Source organism: Chenopodium quinoa, unplaced genomic scaffold, assembly GCF_001683475.1.
Source record: "Chenopodium quinoa cultivar QQ74 unplaced genomic scaffold, ASM168347v1, whole genome shotgun sequence".
NCBI classification, from domain to species: Eukaryota; Viridiplantae; Streptophyta; class Magnoliopsida; order Caryophyllales; family Amaranthaceae; genus Chenopodium; species Chenopodium quinoa.
This window is the reverse complement of record NW_018745533.1, coordinates 829,439-840,124: the sequence shown is the minus strand read 5'-3', so window position 1 is coordinate 840,124 and position 10,686 is coordinate 829,439. Positions and strand designations below refer to the sequence as shown.

The 10,686-nt window shown below is 33.2% G+C and overlaps 1 pseudogene; it reads right to left on the bottom strand.

The window, feature by feature from the left end:
* Positions 1-2,192: 2,192 nt before the first annotated feature.
* LOC110715946 lies at positions 2,193-7,766 on the bottom strand (annotated as a pseudogene).
* Positions 7,767-10,686: the final 2,920 nt, after the last annotated feature.

Here is a 10,686-nt window from a genome sequence, read left to right as displayed (position 1 = left end):
GTAATTATAAGACCCTTGCTGCTTTTGTTAGGAATGTTAGGGTTCTTGATTATTTGCAGGCTATTAGATTCTAAGGGTCCGTTCACATTTACTTAATTTCAGTTCAGTTCAATTCAGTTCAGTTCAATTCAGTTCAGTTCACTTCAGCTCCAATCAATTCAGTTCAGTTCAACTCCTAATTTTCCTATCTCATAAAATACTCAGTTCAGCTCAGCTCAATTCAGTTCAGTTGAGCTCCAATCAGTTCAGTTCACTTCACTTCAGCTCCAATCAGTTCAATTCAGCTCAGTTCAGTAAGTATGAGCATGCCCTAACTAACTCTTCAAAGTTTGGTTATACTATGAGAGGACTATGATTAAAAGGGCTTTGGTTGTGAAAAACCCATGTGTCTTCGGTTCTATTAGAGCTAAGCCGCCTAACTCCCAATCTATCCAATTAGCTTTGTGTGCTAGTGGCCGAAATATGGTGCAAGTCGTTTGGTTTTCCGTTCTATACCATGTCATACCATATTTATGCGCTGTTTTTAGGTAAGTTTTTGTTATGTTGCCTTGTATTGCCTTCTAGTTGTGCCTTTCCGAAAAAGAAGGGTAAATTCAAGTCGCATTACTCCCAAGCCACAACTCGACACATACTTTAACGTCTAACTTTCTTTTTTGGTGGTTGCATTGCACCAATGTCCATTTTTACGTACTCACGAGTCACGACTAATAATTAAGTGTATACGTACAAGTGTATCACCGTAACTTATTGACAATTAGTTCAACCTTTTGAGGGTGATGTTGACGGTAGTTATATTAGTGAAAGCAAATGGCACATGTAAACAATATTTATGTTGTTGAAATCATACGACGCTAATTGATATGGGGAAATTCAACATCAGAGTTGATATGATATTTATCACATAGTTTGTTTGATTGTTAAAGTCGACATTCTGGTAATAAATGTTGCATATACATACAAATTAAGATGTCGACTTGTGTTTTTGTGTATGTGTAAATAGCCCTTAGTTATTTTACTTGTTCCATATTTGTTACGTTACTATAAATTCTATACTAACTTTACTCATTTTGATATTCTGTATGATATCGGAGACCATACGAATGTACATTTTACATTCATATGGTATCCGGTTATCTGCAACTCTATCTCAATTTTCAATGCAACTTTCAGAGCACCCACAATGGGTGACTCAAGACTAAAGATAGTATTAGGTCGGGCTGGTCCAAAGCTCGGCACGGGCTAATAAGAAAAAAGCACGACACGGGCACGAAAAAGCACGGCATGACACAGTTCTGTTCGTGTAGGTCATGAGTTGGGCTTGAGCCATCTTTATATGGGAGAAACACGATAAGGCACGGCACAATAAAACATGCTAAAATAAATACAATTTCACTTAGGTACACAAGCCTGTCACGATGGCACGTGGGCTCTTGTGTGCCTGGGCCGTGCACGGGCTAACCTTTTGAAAACTTCGGCCTATCACATTGTGGCACGAAACTTGTTGGCTAAACCATGGGCCAGGCCTAACTAACCCCGAATCTTGTTTTTTTAACTAAAGTTGTCTTTTACGCTATGTTTGGATAAAAAGAAATGGAAGGAAAGGAAGGGAAAAGAAAAGGAGGAAGCATCATCCATTGTTTGGATATTAAATTCAAAGAGTGAAGGGGAGAGAATTAAAAGAATAATACATTTTCCTTTTTCTTTTAAAAAACGAGGTTTTGAAGGAAAATAGGTCTCCTTCTCCCTTTACTATTATTATCCAAACATAGTGTTAATTTAAGGAAAAGACAGGAGTCTAGCTTGTGAAATGCATATATAGAGTAATTACAGTTTCTTTCACTTCCTCTGTTCCTAAACGTATGTTTCATTTGCTTTTGGCATAATCTTTTACGAAGGTGAATATATATATATATATATATATATATATATATATATATATATATATATATATATATATATATATATATATATATATATATATATATATATATATATATATATATATATATATATATATATATATGGAGGGAGATGAAGTAGAGCATTCCATGGTTCAAAAATGTCAAATCCTGCCTCATAGCTGCTCATGACTCAATCCCTTGTTACTTTGAAGAGGAGGTATAAATGGCTAATATAAAAAAGTCCAATGATAAGAAGGCCAGGTATACAACTTAGAAAAAGCGTAAGAGACGGTGCACTTAAATTTGTACTAAAGAATATTTCCGATTGTCTTGCAAAATTTGCTAAGTTATTAAAAGGGACTAATTTTTTCATAAAAAGCCAAAACAATGACAATAAGGCAGAGAAAAATGAATAAGCCAAGATTTGCTAATGACATATAATGTAGCTGGGATTTGATCTTAGATAGCCGAGTGGTAGGTATTACCCTAATCTTTGATCAATTAAACTATTAGTTGACATCTTCTAAAAAAGGATAATCAGTATACCCCAAAACAGGATCATGAGAATAAAATGTAGTCCTATCATACTTATTCTCAATGGTGCGTCAATCTTCAATCTATGCACTAAATCAGGATTAGAGATAAAAAGACGTCCAAATGCAACCAAATCAGCATCCCCTTGAGCCACAGCTTCCATCCCAAGGTCCTTAGTATACCCACCACTACTCACAAAACTCCCTTCATATGCATCCCTTAATTTCCTCAACAATTGAGCATCAGCTTCGGCTTCTTCAGCTGGCTTATCAACCACGCCTTGGGCCGTGAACCTGGGTTGGGTTACATGGAGGTAGGTGAGCTTTGATCCCAAGTCGGATTGTAGCTTGTTGAGTCCATTGACAACGGCTAGGCCTAATGCTAGCGGGTTGGAATCAAGGGCGTCGAAGTGATCTATGGCTGGTGAGATTCTTACGGCTACTTTCTCGGCTCCTATGGCTTCTACAACGGCTTGTACTACTTGCATTAGGAACCTAATTCTGTTTTCCAATGGACCACCATATTCATCGGTTCGATCGTTGATTGCATCCTTGAGAAATTGGTCTATTAGGTAACCATGTGCTCCATGTATCTCCACTCCATTAAAACCTGTAATAAATATTCAAAACACAATTAATGTTAAGACAGAACCTAACTACCTAACTATGTACCAAATAAGGTCTTGTTCACTTCACCTTATCTTTGCTGAATTGAAACTGTTTTGTTAATTGATTTTTTATTTTTTTTATTTTTATTGAACTTGATTATATTTACTGAAATCGGAATATAATTTTACGGAAAATTTGCAAATTGCAGTCATTTAAAGTTCGTATTTTGCAAATTGCAGCCATTTAAATAAAAAATTGCAAATTGCAGCCCAAAAGTTCATATAAATTGTAAATTGCAGCCCGATTCAACTTTTTCATCGGTTTACAAGTTGAAAAATCTTCGATTAAGGTTTAAGGGCCATTTTAGCCCTTAGGGAATCGAATTGACCTCGGAATTAGCAAAAAAATAACGCAAGTATCTCGTTTTGCGTAACAAAAATGTATCGATTTGCGGGAAACTATAAATATGAGACACTTACGTTATTTTTTTGCTAATTCCGAGCTCAATTCGGGCCCTTAAGGGCTAAAATGACCCCTAAAACCTTAACCGAAGATTTTTCAACATGTAAACCGATGAAAAAATTGAATCAGGCTGCAATTTACAATTTATACGAACTTTAGGGCTGCAATTTGCAAAAAAAAATTTAAATGACTGCAATTTGCAAAATACGAACTTTAAATGGCTGCAATTTGCAAATTTTCCTAATTTTACTGAACATAAATTTTTGAATAGAGTAGTGTATACATACCAGCATGTGTAGCGTTTAGAGCTGCTTGGCGATAGTGTTGGACAACCTCCAATATTTGAGGTTGAGTCAAGGCTTGGGGTTGGGTGCATTTTTCGTGTCAATATACGCCACCTATCCGATAATATTTTGTTTGTTGATGATATTGGCGCTCGTCCCTCAGGTTGGTATACTACATCAAAATCAAACAATCATACAACATGAGAGTGTGAGTCAAAGATGCCCCTATGTCATTTTATACAATTTACAAGGTATGGAGTATTCTTTATACGTAGTATGTTGTCTAAACTATTAATTTATTATTTTCTTATGAGTATTATATATGAAAATTCACACTTGTAGAATGAAGTAATTGACATGCACTTTCTTTCAAAAAAAAAATAAAAAAAAATTGACATGTACTTGACACGTCAAATACGCAAATTAAGGCTTTTTTTATTTTTATTTTTATTTATTTTGGTAAGGAGAAGAGCCCTAGTAAGTTGAAGTTTTTCTCAACCTGAATTAACAGACTAGGTACTCTGGAAGTTGAGAGAAAGGGTAAGGAAATCCTCACCCCAAAGTGCCAGTGCCTTTAATGGGATTTGATTTCACAACCTTAAGGTTGTGAGATACGGAGATGCAATTATGCAAACCTCACCACTAGCATGCTTAGTAAGCTCGTAAATGTTATTGTGTGTGTATAAAATAGGAAAGATTGTAATGTTTAAGTTGCAATGTAGTACAAAGATGTGGTTGTTAGATTGATTGTTAGAGTAATGTAAGCTAATAAAATTCTACATGTTATAATTTTATAGGGTTTTTCTAATCTATGCCCTCAAGGTTATTGAGTTTCTAAGTTGTGCCCATGCTTTTTCAAAATTACAAGTTGTGCCCTCCAACTTAAGTTGTTTAATCAACCGTACCCTCTGACGTAAACTCGACGTTAGAATTGTAAATAAATAGGAAGTAATAAGAAGAGGATGAGAAAAAAGAATTAGAAATACACCGAGAGCTTGACATATCAATGGTTGCTTTTAGAAGAAAGAAGGAAAAACAGATGAGAAAATTTGAAAAAAAAACGTTAAATGTTAACCTACTTATATATCTCTAATCCAATTTGGGCGTGAAATTTCTCTCCAAAGTGTGGTAATGAACCGTTAACACAACTACTAACATTGGATTAACGTTATAGGGTACGGTTGAATAAACACCCTAAGTTGGAGGGTATATCTTATAATTTTAAAAAGTATGGGCACACCTTAGAAACTCAATAACCTTGGGGGCATAGTTTAGAAAAATCCAATTTTATAATTTAAAAAGTACACGAGTACGTATACAGTGATAAACATTTAAAAGTCAATTGAAGAGGATTATAGGTATTTACCTTGATTAGAAACTCGACCAACGTGCCACAATTGAGAGAAGAAGATAGCACCCTTATTACGAACCGAATCTACTATTTTCTTCCAAGCTTCCACTTGTTGTTCTGTGTAGATTCCTGGACAATGTGCGAACCTATGGCACGATTGCAGAATTTTAAGAAGCAGAGTTGTGTTATACAAAGTAATCCTCTTAGGATCAAATGAGAAGAATTAGAAGATAATTTGCGTATTTTTCATAAGAAATTACTCCGTAATGTGTACCTTTTCTAACACAAAGATAATGTGCATTTTTTTTAATTAATTATTTATGTTTTATTTTTATGTAGAATGGGAGTATTTTTACTTCTCTTAAAATTCAAAAATAATATTTCCTCAAAAAAAAAAAAAAAAAATAATAATTAATTTCAACTCAAAAAAAAAAAAAAAAAAAAAAGTACAAAGAATAAGTTCCATCCAATTTTAAAAGTATCCATGACCTCGTTTTAAGAATTATGTTCATCAGATTTTTTAATATATGAGTTGATCTGTAAACTTGTCAAATTATATAATTATATTTTAACAAGTTAAGTTAGGGTTGGCTTTTTATGATGAGAAGACATAGACAATAGCCTATCATGGTATACAATATACATATGTGTATTTCATTATTTAATAATCCTTAGATAAGCTAATAATGTTTGACAAAATTTGTTCAAAATTGTACAAGGATGAAAAGTTATATTTGTAAGGGGATATAATTAATGTATACGGATTACAAATAAGAGTTTAATACCATCTTCGTTACATATTATTGCAACGATTAGACTTTTTTAGTCTCTACTTTATGTCAAATCGTTGCAAATAATATGAAATGGATGTAGTATTATTTTTAAAAATGAATCATAATTGACAAAGCAATAGTATTGGTTTTTTTTTTCCCCCACTTATTTTTCACTTTTAACTTATTGTTTGTTGTATGCAATCTTTAAGGCTTTATATTATTTTCTTATTTTAAAGAGTAAATTAAGAATTATATAAATTGTTATGAATCGAAGTAGTGAAAGCGTGATGATTTTTATAGCAGGATGCATGCCAAGACATGTAAAATCATACAAAGTTAATGATCGTGTTTAGTGAATACCTGAAAGTTGAAAGCTAAAAAATGGTTGTGTTAATCAATTTCGACTAGTAGATTATATTAACTAATTTAATTAACTGGTTACTTTAGCCGATCAAATCAGCTAATTTTGCCCCATTAAACTTACTTAGTCACCCAAAGACTCTCAATGTCTTAAAAGACCACTAACACTTTTTATTAGTCTAATAAAAATCTAATTTGCTCTGTCTTTCTCCTAATTTTAAATTACTTTAATAAATAAAACTCATGTTTATTCAGTTCACACCTAAAAAAGTGTTCCTCGTGCTGAAATAATAGATACATTGAAGGATTTTTAAATAATTTCGTGACAATTAAAGTAAATTAACACAAACCATAAACACTGGGAGAATAAAGCAGATAAATAAGATAGAAAGGGTGATTAGTTGATTACCCTCCGGCAGTTTGCGAGATGAGAGTTCCTTCAGTGATAAGTAAGCCACCGGAAGTAGATCGTTGGTTGTAATACTTCTCTAGTGCTTCATTTGGCATTTCATCTATTGCTCGACATCTTGTCATCGGTGCCAATACTATCCTGTATCAATATTATCGATAAATTACTTGACAATTAGATCATATAATATGATGAAAGTATACATTAAAATGAATCTAATAAGATTTATTTAGTGTTTTTTTAATTAATTAGTTATAAAACGGTCGTTTGAAATATGATTACTTTATTATTTAATGATAAATAATTAATATGAGCGATCTATTTTTTCACACTATAAATTAGACACAATTAGTATTCTATTTTCTACAGTGCAAATATAATTTTTGAAAATTTTAATCCAACATAAAATAAATATTTTTCGAGAAACTATAAAATAAGAGTACAATTTACATAAATAAAACTTAAAATTTGATAAATTAAAAAAAATGTTGATAATAATATTTTATAGCAAAAATAGATTAATATAATTAAGGAAAAAGATATATGCAGCCCTTAGGGGTGCATATAAGAAGCTAAAAATGGAAAGAATTGACCATTAATAAACATTTATTACACGGTTTTAAAAAAAAAACATTTATTACACCGATTTACTCGTGAATTGTCGATAAATTCCCAACTTAATACTAAAAAAGAAGTATATTAAATGCTTATATGCAACCCTAAGGGCTACATATAACATTACCCTATAATTAATTACTTGGATAAAAATACGTTATTTATGAACTATATAATCATTAAAATATTATGATAGTCAGATTTCAAACGACCACTAGACAGATACATACTGCGTGCGCAAGCCAAAATGTTTACTATATATCTGTAAGATAGTACATTTTATAATAGACTCGAAAGGGTACAAGAAACAAACCTGTGAGACAGATTGAAATTACCCAATTGGTAAGGAGTACAAAGATCATCTTTCATACATTTGATGCCCATATTCATACCCATCCTTGCTGCAATCATCTTCTTTAGCTTCCCTCTTTTTTGTTTCTGTTAATTTTTGTTATTTCAATCTAGTTTCTTTAATGAAAGAAACATAAACGAGGACATATATTTATATGTAGAAATTTTAACGTGTTGAAGTGTGAATACTAAGGCACCGACGTTTATGGAGTTGTGGATCAAACTACCATTAAATAATTATTCAATTCACTAAACAATTATTTAATTCACTAAGCAATTATTGATAAAATAATTAATTCCGTGTTTTGTAACGACAATAATGTATGGTACTCCATATTATACTTTTTATTAGACACTAGACAGCACAGTTTAGCTAGTGTAATTTACTAATTTTTGAACATTTTTAACGTTGCTAAATTGAAATCTATTTTTAATCTACTTGATCTTACAATTGATCTCCGTCCAATCAGAAAGCATTATTTTAATCATGTTTTAATCAGAGTGGATGGTCTACTATTCTAACAGTGACACTCTGTAGTCTATATCATTATTTAATTACACTAGTAGTTTAGTTTAGATTTGTTTAACTTTAATTGATTTTTGAAGGTGGTTCTACGAGACTACATACATGTATAACTCAAATTCAATATCATATGGGGTCGAACAACTGAGCAAGTGGCCAAGTGCATGTTATTATGTTAGTTCGTTCCCACAAAGTATTCAAAGTTGGGTTAAACCCGGTAAATGGGTCGTTCAGGTCAAGTGAATTTCAGGTTGGGTATGTTCGGGTCGGGTCGTCATTTTCAAGTCAAGTATGTTTGGGTCATATTCGGGTTAATTGGGTCAACATCTGTAGGTCGGGTCATGTTAGGCTTGTCATTTGTAAATCAAGCTCAAATCGATAATTCAATATTTTGTTATTGCTATAATAAGATCTATTAATTTGGTTTATACGATTGGCTACAATTGAAGATGAACAACTTGAGTTATTTTGGCATTAGACATTTTTAGTTCAATTATAAGGTAATTTTAGTTCTAATCATTTCGAGTATCGGGTCTGTTTGGGTCAAACACTTCAAGTCATTTTTGGGTTGGGTCATTTCGTGTTCGGGTCAAATTCAAATCGAATCAGTTCGAGTATCCGGTCAAGATCGGGTCAACTCCATTTTGGAGTCGGGTTTAGATCGGATCGGGTTAAATTCAGGTCGATGTTTTGGGTCAATTTCGGATTATGGGTCGGGTCATTTGGGTCGGGTCATTAGGTTTGGGTCAAAAATGCTAGGTCTAGTACAGTTCAGAATGTGAAATTATTTGTCAACCCACATCCAATTTTTATACGAGTGTTAGTCTAACTCTAACACCTTGTTCAATGGAGAACAATAATTTTCAAACTATTTAATATTAGACCCTAAACAAAGGAGGTTCTCTCAACAAATGCTACTACAGTACATTTTTTGAGTATTCATATTAAAATCTTTAAGCTTAATACTCACTCATTCAAAAGATTTTGTTTAAGCAAGTTTTATAGAATTAAAAGTCGTGTTGATAGCCTACACCAATAAATTATGATACTATTAACCTTTTGATAAACGTAGGGCTTCTTCACTTCAACTTAATTTCAGTTCAGTTCAATTCACCTCCAATCAATTTAGTTTAGTTCAGTTCAGCAGTGCTCCTAATTTTCTTCTCTCGTAAAATATTCATTTCAGGTCGGTTCAGTTAAGTTCAACTCCAATCAGTTCAGTTCAATTACCCTTATTTCAGTAAATGTGGACAGGCCCGTAATCTACCATTAACAAACTTATTTTCCGTTTTATTTTGTTTCCTATAATTTCCGTACGGAACTTTCATAAATTCTTTCAAATAAGATAAATTTCACTCATAACTAGTTTTGCTTTGAACAGAAATATAGTCCTTATCTAATAAATTTGAAAATGAAAACTATCTATTAATATGTCAAAAAAGAAATTGAAAAATAGAGATTAGTCATTAGATTCCCCAACATTATTATTTTTTGTTCTAATAATATGTAATTGGCAGGAAGAAAACATACAAATTAGAACCACAACACAACCTCTTCTACTTCATAAAGGATTTAAAACTAATTAACAACAATAATGTACTGGTTATACTAAATTTTTTTAGTAGACAGCACAGTTTAGCTAGCTAAGCTAGTGTAAAGTGTAATATACTTGACTTTTTTTTTTTTAAATAAAAGGAGCTTAATTAATTAATTATGAAGATCAAAGTACACCAAAATTGGGTAACTAAACACAAGCACGTTTAGTCCCCTATGCCTATAAAGGCTGCTGATCTTCAGCATCAAGACAACGATCCAACCAATAACCAAATCAAAGAGATACCAGGTTACACTAATCAAGTTCCAATACTGAAAAACCGTAGTAAATCCAACTAACAAGCTGTACTTAAGGCTGAACCTATATGCTACCAGCACAGTCATCCTCATACACATCCTTCGCACAATCAGGGACTTCATCGAAGAACTTTGCACCACAATCGGTTCCCATAGCCGCTGCCATGTTCCCCATATCCATTGCCATTTTGGCAAGGTTATGAGCAACCCTATTAGCTTCTCTGGGCACGTAATGAAAGCTGAAGGAGCACCCTTTGTCAAGAAGCGCCTGCATATCAAGTAAGATCACAGCCAACTCGTGAGTTCCATGCTTAGCCACGCTTTCGATTGCTTCCTTAAGGGAGAGGGCGTCCGTTTCTATCATAACCTCCTTGAGTTGGGCATCAACCGCCATCTGCATTCCTCCTCTGATAGCCATAAGCTCCGCTTGTGAGGAGCTATTAGCAGCCACAGTACAAGCCTTGCCGAAGAACTAGGTACCATCTGCAAGCCTGGCCACTGCTCCAGCACCCGCAATACGGCCATTTTTGCGCCATGCTCCATCAGTGTTCATCTTGATGCAAGCTCCCTTTGGCCTTTGCCACCTAGTCTCACGAATTAACAGCGCAGGAATTTTTCCTTTCCCCTGTAAAATAGAAAGAGTTGCATCCAAGTCCATCTTATA